Source organism: Triturus cristatus, chromosome 1_1 (genome assembly GCF_964204655.1).
Source record: "Triturus cristatus chromosome 1_1, aTriCri1.1, whole genome shotgun sequence".
Taxonomy (NCBI): domain Eukaryota; kingdom Metazoa; phylum Chordata; class Amphibia; order Caudata; family Salamandridae; genus Triturus; species Triturus cristatus.
This window is the reverse complement of record NC_140579.1, coordinates 1,029,322,307-1,029,329,293: the sequence shown is the minus strand read 5'-3', so window position 1 is coordinate 1,029,329,293 and position 6,987 is coordinate 1,029,322,307. Positions and strand designations below refer to the sequence as shown.

The following is a 6,987-nucleotide window of genomic DNA, read 5'->3' as shown; positions in this document are numbered from 1 at the left end:
GGGGTGTTGCAGTGATCTGTGGTGTAGAGTGTGCTTTGAAATTTACAATGGGGGCAGGAGAAAAAGCCTTCCAGGGAAGGCGGCAGAGTTGACCCTTTGCTGTGGCAGTGGAGGGGGGGGGGGGGAGAAGGAAGTTTCTGCTAATCAATATCAACTCATTGCTAGAATAGATAGGTTTGGTGTGGGCGTCATGGTCTAGGGTGAATTGCGCAGGGGTTCCGGCGGCAGGCGGCTGTCGGGCGCGAACGGGCTTGCCTTTGGTGCGCCGTTGGCGTGCCCGATGCGCGCGTCCGCTGCGCGCTCCGTTGCCCATGAGTTTTGTAGTGAGCAGTGGGAAAGAAGCTGGAGCGCTGCCGCTGACCTCCTTCCGCCGGAAGTACCTCCCTCCACACAACCGGGATATCCCGTGGTGGACCGGGGAGACGGCTCAGGAGAGACAGCGAGGGGTGAGTGTGGAGTTTTAAAAGTTAAAAGCGCGAAATTCCAATTAGGATAAAAGCTGTAGGCTGTTAACAATCTATTAGGCAGCGCGATTAAAATTACCGCTAAGCGATCCTCTTGATGCCTTTGATGCCTCGAGTGGAGTTGACAGCTAGCGCCTGTTTCCCTGCCTGAATGCAGTCCAAAGCGTGTCACTTCCAGAGAAGCACAGCCATTTTTGCATTTCAGGCCTTGCTCGCTGCCTTTGACACTGGAGCCTATTCAAATGTTTTACGGATTCGTGTATTTCTTCTATGGTGTTGTTGAAACATAAGTTTAATGATTAGACATATATAATAGCAATTACGTTGTTGCAACACAGTCGATTAATGACAGTGAAAAGTGCGGCTTCGGTTGAATATTTAAAGAATTAATAGATTACTGTACTTGTCCCAGTTAATCCCTCGCGCACTAACATTGGCCCACTTTGTGGAGCTGTTTTTGTTGAGACAGCTGCAGGCACTGATGTCATATTTTTCTGAAGTTACGTCAGAGAAAACTCATTGTTGGGCATTTAATGGTTGGAACGTAGACGGCACTTCAAAGATACTTTAATTAACTCCGAACCCTTTTGTTTCCTGAGGTAATCACGCACGAACCGTAAGGTACAATGGATGCACTTTAATTAAACAGTGTTGGATAGACTGACTACAGAGACCACCAGCTCGTAAGAACACTAGCACGTTCAAATGCCACTATTTACGAGTGCAAATTGACCTTTAATATTCACAAAACGTGAGTTTAAACAAAAATGTCTTCACTCACCCAATTTTGTGTCATATTACTTGTGAGTACATCTGGAACCAGAGGCGAGTAGTGCACTTTCATAGCTGGGGTGTCTTGGAAAGTTTGGCCACGCTAACTAACTTGTAAGTCTGTCAGTATTCATCTTTTTCTCTGTCTATGGGCATTCGCGGATATACTCCTGTTGAGAGCAGGAGTAAATTATTTTCTAGCGTGAGAACGAGAAAAGAGCACCCGAAAAATTCTTTTGAAGTAATGCAAGGGGTTTCTGCATAGGAAAACTACTTTCCAAGTAGAGAAAAAAACAGTAAAAACGTTCAACTGCACTAATGCCAGACATTTTTCGATGCATTCTGTTATACTCTATACATTAACGCATGTATAAATAAATGTCTTTGCATTGGCGCATTTGGGAATTCTCAAGCGTTTTTCAGAAATCTTTCTTGGAATCTGCAGCTGTTTCAGCTTCCCACAGGAACTCCTCTAAATCTTCAAGAACTGCATAAATCGGAAAATCTACACCAAAACATAGGTGTATATCCGTGAGTGCAGATGTTTACATTTCTTTGTGAATTAGGTGGTTAATACGCTGCTCTGCGGGTGGTTTAATGTTCTGTCCGAATAAAACTGCCACAACTAAGTTCATCGAGTGCAGCAATTTTTTTTGTTTTGGAAGAAATATTGGGGAATTACGGTCCTCCTCCCACTTCTGCACTAGCTGTTAGGCGCACCCATATCTAACTATCTATAAATCTACCTATCAATGTACAAATGTGTGTACTTAAACCTCGACCTACCACTGACTGACCCCTTAACATCACTTTCCTTAACCCTTAAACCGCATTTTCTAAATGACATAAATATTGAAACTAAAAGCTCTTAAAAAGGACTCTCGGTGTACTTAATGGCCATGTAAGACTTGTGTTGTAATCGTCATCATGTAAAACGCCGCGGTGTAAAAGTTACATACCCCGTGGGGCCAGTGCCAGTTTTTAAGTTACATACCCCGTGGGGCCAGGGCCAGTTTTCCCTGTGTGCTGCCATTTCTTGCTTTCCCCGTGTGCTGCCACTTCTCATTTTCACACTGTGAGGCCAGGACTGGCTTTCCCTGTGTGGTACGTACTTGTAGAGGCTTTCCCTGTGCCCTGTCATCGATAGCTTTTGCCATGTGGTTCCGGTTCCTGTGTGTGGTAATGTTTATTGCCGTCCCGTGATGTGCCAGTTCCCGCCTTGACATGTGGTGCCAGTGGTAGCTATATCTCAGCGTGGTGCACATGGCTGCTGTCCCCGTGTGCTGCCAGTGGTTCTCTCCCTGTGTAGTTCCAGTTCTCGCCTTCTTGTGTTATGCCAGTGGTTCTGTCCCCGTGTGGTGCCTGTGGTTGCTGTCCCCCCGTGGTGCCAGTGGTTGCTGTCTCCCCATGGTACCAGAGATAACTTTCTTGTGTGATGCCAGTGGTAGCTGCCCGCGTGCACTCTACTCAATGCAACATAAATACACTCAAAACATAATACCACTCAGTGCCAGATAATTATATACCACATAATTACACTCAACTAAATGCAACATAAATACATTCCACATAATACTACTCCATGCCACATAAATACACACCACATAATTACACTCTACTCAATGCAACATAAATACACTCCACATAATACCACTCAGTACCACATAATCACACGTCACAATTACACTCTATTCAATGCAACCTAAATACACTCCACATAATACCACTCAGTGCCACATAATTACACACCACATAATTACACTCTACTCAATGCAACATAAAAACACTCCACATAATAGCACTGTGCCACATAATTACACACCACATAATTACACTCTACTCAATGCAACATAAATACACTCCACATAATACCACTCAGTGTGACATAGTTACACGCCACATAATTACACTCTCCTCAATGCAACATAAATACACCCCACATACCACTCAGTACCACATAATTACACGCCACATAATTACACTCTACTCAATGCAACATAAATACACTCCATAAAATACCACTCAGTGCCACATAATTACATGCCACATATTAACACGCTGCTCAATGCAACATAAATACACTTAACATAATACCACTCAATACCACATAATTACACATCACATAAATACACTCTATTCAATACAACATAAATACAGTCCACATAATACCACTGTGCCACATAATTACACTCTACTCAATGCAACATAAACACACTCCACAAAATAACACTCCTTACCACATAATTACACGCAACAGAATTACACTCTACTCAATGCAACATAAATAAACTCCACATAATACCACTCAGTGCCACATAATTACATACCACATAATTGCACTCTACTCAATGCAACATAAATACACTCCCCATAAATGCACTCTATGCCACATACCACCAATCAACATAAATGCACTCCACACCATGAAACAATTTCACTAAGCATAATTTCACTCAACACCACAGTTCCAGGCCACACAATTCAACTCCACACATTTCCAATTCACACCACATAATTACACACCAAACAACATATTTTAACTCCACTACTCCACAATCCACAACGTACCTCCAATCCACACCATATAGTGGCACCACCTGAGCACCAAACATCACTCACCACCACCATTTTGCATCAGCGCACCACCTAAGCATCACCTAAGCATCACGTCAGTCTGCCTTTGGAAGCTGGCATCTGTTAATTCTCCCCTAGTGTCCGTCTGCTACTCGTGTTCTAATTAAATTACTGTTTTACAACCTCCGATCCCCCATAACAAAAAAAATTATAACAAACAAGCATGCCAATAGGCAGGAAGAAGTTGCCAGCAGCGCAAGTACACAAAAAAACTAGAAGACATTTTTTATGTTAAAATCTTTTTTTAATCAGGTTGTTCAGTTGTATATAATGTCGTCTTGGTTTGTATAAAGGTAATAAAAATGCTTAACACTTTTCATTATAACTTTTCAACATGATGTACAGCAGCCACAAGGCTCTACAATATAGCCAAATGTTCTGGCTAAACACATAAGGTCCCAAAGGCGAGACCTATTGGCTATGCCAATGCTTGTTAAAACTTGCTCCCCAGTGACGATCCCATGATGCCCCCAATGGTGACAATGTTTGATGTGAAAGGAAGGGGGGTGCCGCTATGTGTCTTGTTTGTTCTTGCTGGGTGCTGCTGCTTTAAATTGCACCAAAGTAGGGTAGGAGGCACCTCGGGCACTGCTCTGTTCTGTGGGATGCTACACCAAAAATCACAAGCATTTGCAATGCAATAGGTCTCGCATTTACGCAAGTTTAAGCTATTGGCATTGTAAATAACAATCCCTTTTATTTATTTGTTTTAAAAACCAAAACATAAATAATAGGCTGTTTGCTGCACCCCTAAAGGGGCAGCGCCGACTGCTATTCCTGCATCTTTTTAATGCAAATATGTGGCAGGTTACTACAGTTTACTACAAGCTGTGGTAATGTGATGCTCTTATGGGGACAGATTAAAAGCGCAGGCTAAATCCCGACCCCTGTGAACAAGTGTGTGCACAGGGGTCGGAATTAGGAGTTCTGTGATAATGAGCGACCCTCGCTGCTTTCGGGTGATGAATCCTGGTAGGTTAAACCCGTGTGTTAAATGCTGATTCTGCATATTATGCCTCATTTGCAAGTTTAAAAGTCGGAGTAGAAGGTAAATACATCACCCTGTGGTCACGGTAGATAGAAAGTGGTCGTAGATTTCCAGGAGTACTCCAAAGTGCATGTTTTACTCATGCAGAACTTCTATTAGGCACAGACTTCAGAGTGAGTAAATGGTGTCCCTTATTCACTCAAATTAAAAAATATGTGTTTCTGTGGGGGGATGAATCCTAATAAACTACCCTGAAAATAGGAGATCCGTTGCCTTGCATACTCTGGGAAGAGCATACTCCTGCCAGGGTTCTGAGGTGTGGGGTCTGTGGGTCATGGTGATTGGGCAAGAGGTACTCATGTCATCTCAGGAGTGACCTCTTGAGTGGAGGCGGGGCGGATGAGTGTGAGTGACAGAATCAGTGTGTGCCTCCAATAGGGAAGACGACCGTGGTCGGTTTGACCTTCTGCAGAATTTCAGCGCCCAGAAAGAATTCAAGCGCTATTGGACAGAATATCACGCACAGAGACACAAATAGTACCACACAAACACAGACATACACTTATTCACTCACGCGTATCCAGTACCCACTCTACTGTGCAAAGACGGTTCCCCAATCACACACACGCACAAAAAAAGTACGATCTAGATACACGCGATTCCGAACACAAGTGTGTGGATACACTTTAAATAGAATGATGGTGAAGTGTTGTGCGCATGTATCTTTACCTGGCATTTATGGTTATAAATATGATATTTCATCATCTCACCCCCACGCGCACGTCGACACAGTTAACTTCACAATCAAACATACGTGAACATTAGCCTTATTACAGTTGTTTTTTACAGTTTTGAGATCATGCTTTTTCCTGTGAGTAGCAAATCCATTCTTACTTTTTTTCACATCCCTATTCTTTCACGAAAGGCGTCTCCTCCCCCTCCCCCACCTACTCCCAAAGAGGAAAGCTTTGCATGGTGCCCCCGCACTAACACTAAGCTCTCCTACCTGCGGCCCGTTCCCATCATGGACTGTGTGTACCTGAGCGTGCCTAAACCCTACACACCGCCGGCTCTACCCACCACTAACAAACAGCACTTTTCATCACAATACATAATTTACCCTGGAGACCAAAGCTTTCCACCAGAGCCTTCCTGGGCGGCACCTGCTTCAGCAGCAGCGGGTGTGCCTGCCCAGGACAGCGTGCACACGATAAAACACAGAGGGCTCAATTGGAAGCTGATGTAACGAGAGCACCCGCCACAAACATTGTTTCTGTAATAATAGACACCGGCAAGTCTCCACCGCCTGTCCCTCCCCGGCTACAGTAGCCCACCATCCTAAGCAAAGACGCAGCCGCCTATGCGGGCACAGGCAGGCGCAGGAGCACTGGTTTAAAATAAATAAATAAATGGGGAGTGGTGTCCCTAAAGTGGGCACCGTGCTCCAATGTAAACTCAATGCACAAGCATTGCACAGGATAAAACACAGAGGGCCGAATTGGAAGCTGATGTAACGAGAGCACCTGCCACAAACATTGTTTCTGCAATAATAGACACCGACAAGTCTCCACCGCCTGTCCCTCCCCGGCCACAGTCGCCCTCCATCCTAAGCAAAGACGCCGCCGTCTAAGCGGGCACAGGCAGGCGCAGGGGCACTGGTTTAAAATAAATAAATAAATGGAGCATGGTCTCCCTAAAGTGGGCACCGCGCTCCGATGTAAACTCCGATGTAAACTGTGAATTATTTGGCAGCATGGAATTGCTGTGCTCAGAAGCCCTTGTAGATCGCTGCGTTAGCTGAAATGCAAACAAAGTGCGTCTGGAGTAATAAAGGGGAGAATGTCACGCCATCGGTAAAAGATCAAATCCCGGTGGGCATGGCCAAAAGGAGACAGGGTGGCAACAAGCAGCGATTGACATGCCTTGCATGCAATCATTGCACTGCCTTCAGCATGATTCGTGCCACCAAACGACACGCACGAATCAACACTGATTCGTGTCGATTCCAAGAAGCCTCGTAAGACGAGAGCAGCGCATGCGCTGCTTACGTCACAAGACCTAACAAGAAGCCTCGTAAGACAAGAGCAGCGCATGCGCTGCTTACGTCACAAGACCTAAAAGCGAGACACA

General features: G+C 44.7%; 1 protein-coding gene across 1 annotated transcript in view; it reads left to right on the top strand.

Moving 5' to 3' along the window:
• The first annotated feature begins 338 nt into the window (after nt 1-338).
• PRR29 (proline rich 29) overlaps nt 339-6,987 on the top strand; it is an 845,024-nt gene continuing 838,375 nt past the window's right edge. Inside the window, exon 1 of the mRNA XM_085599757.1 lies at nt 339-446. The gene's annotated coding sequence lies outside the window, so the exon portion shown is untranslated. The remainder of the gene's footprint in view (nt 447-6,987) is intronic.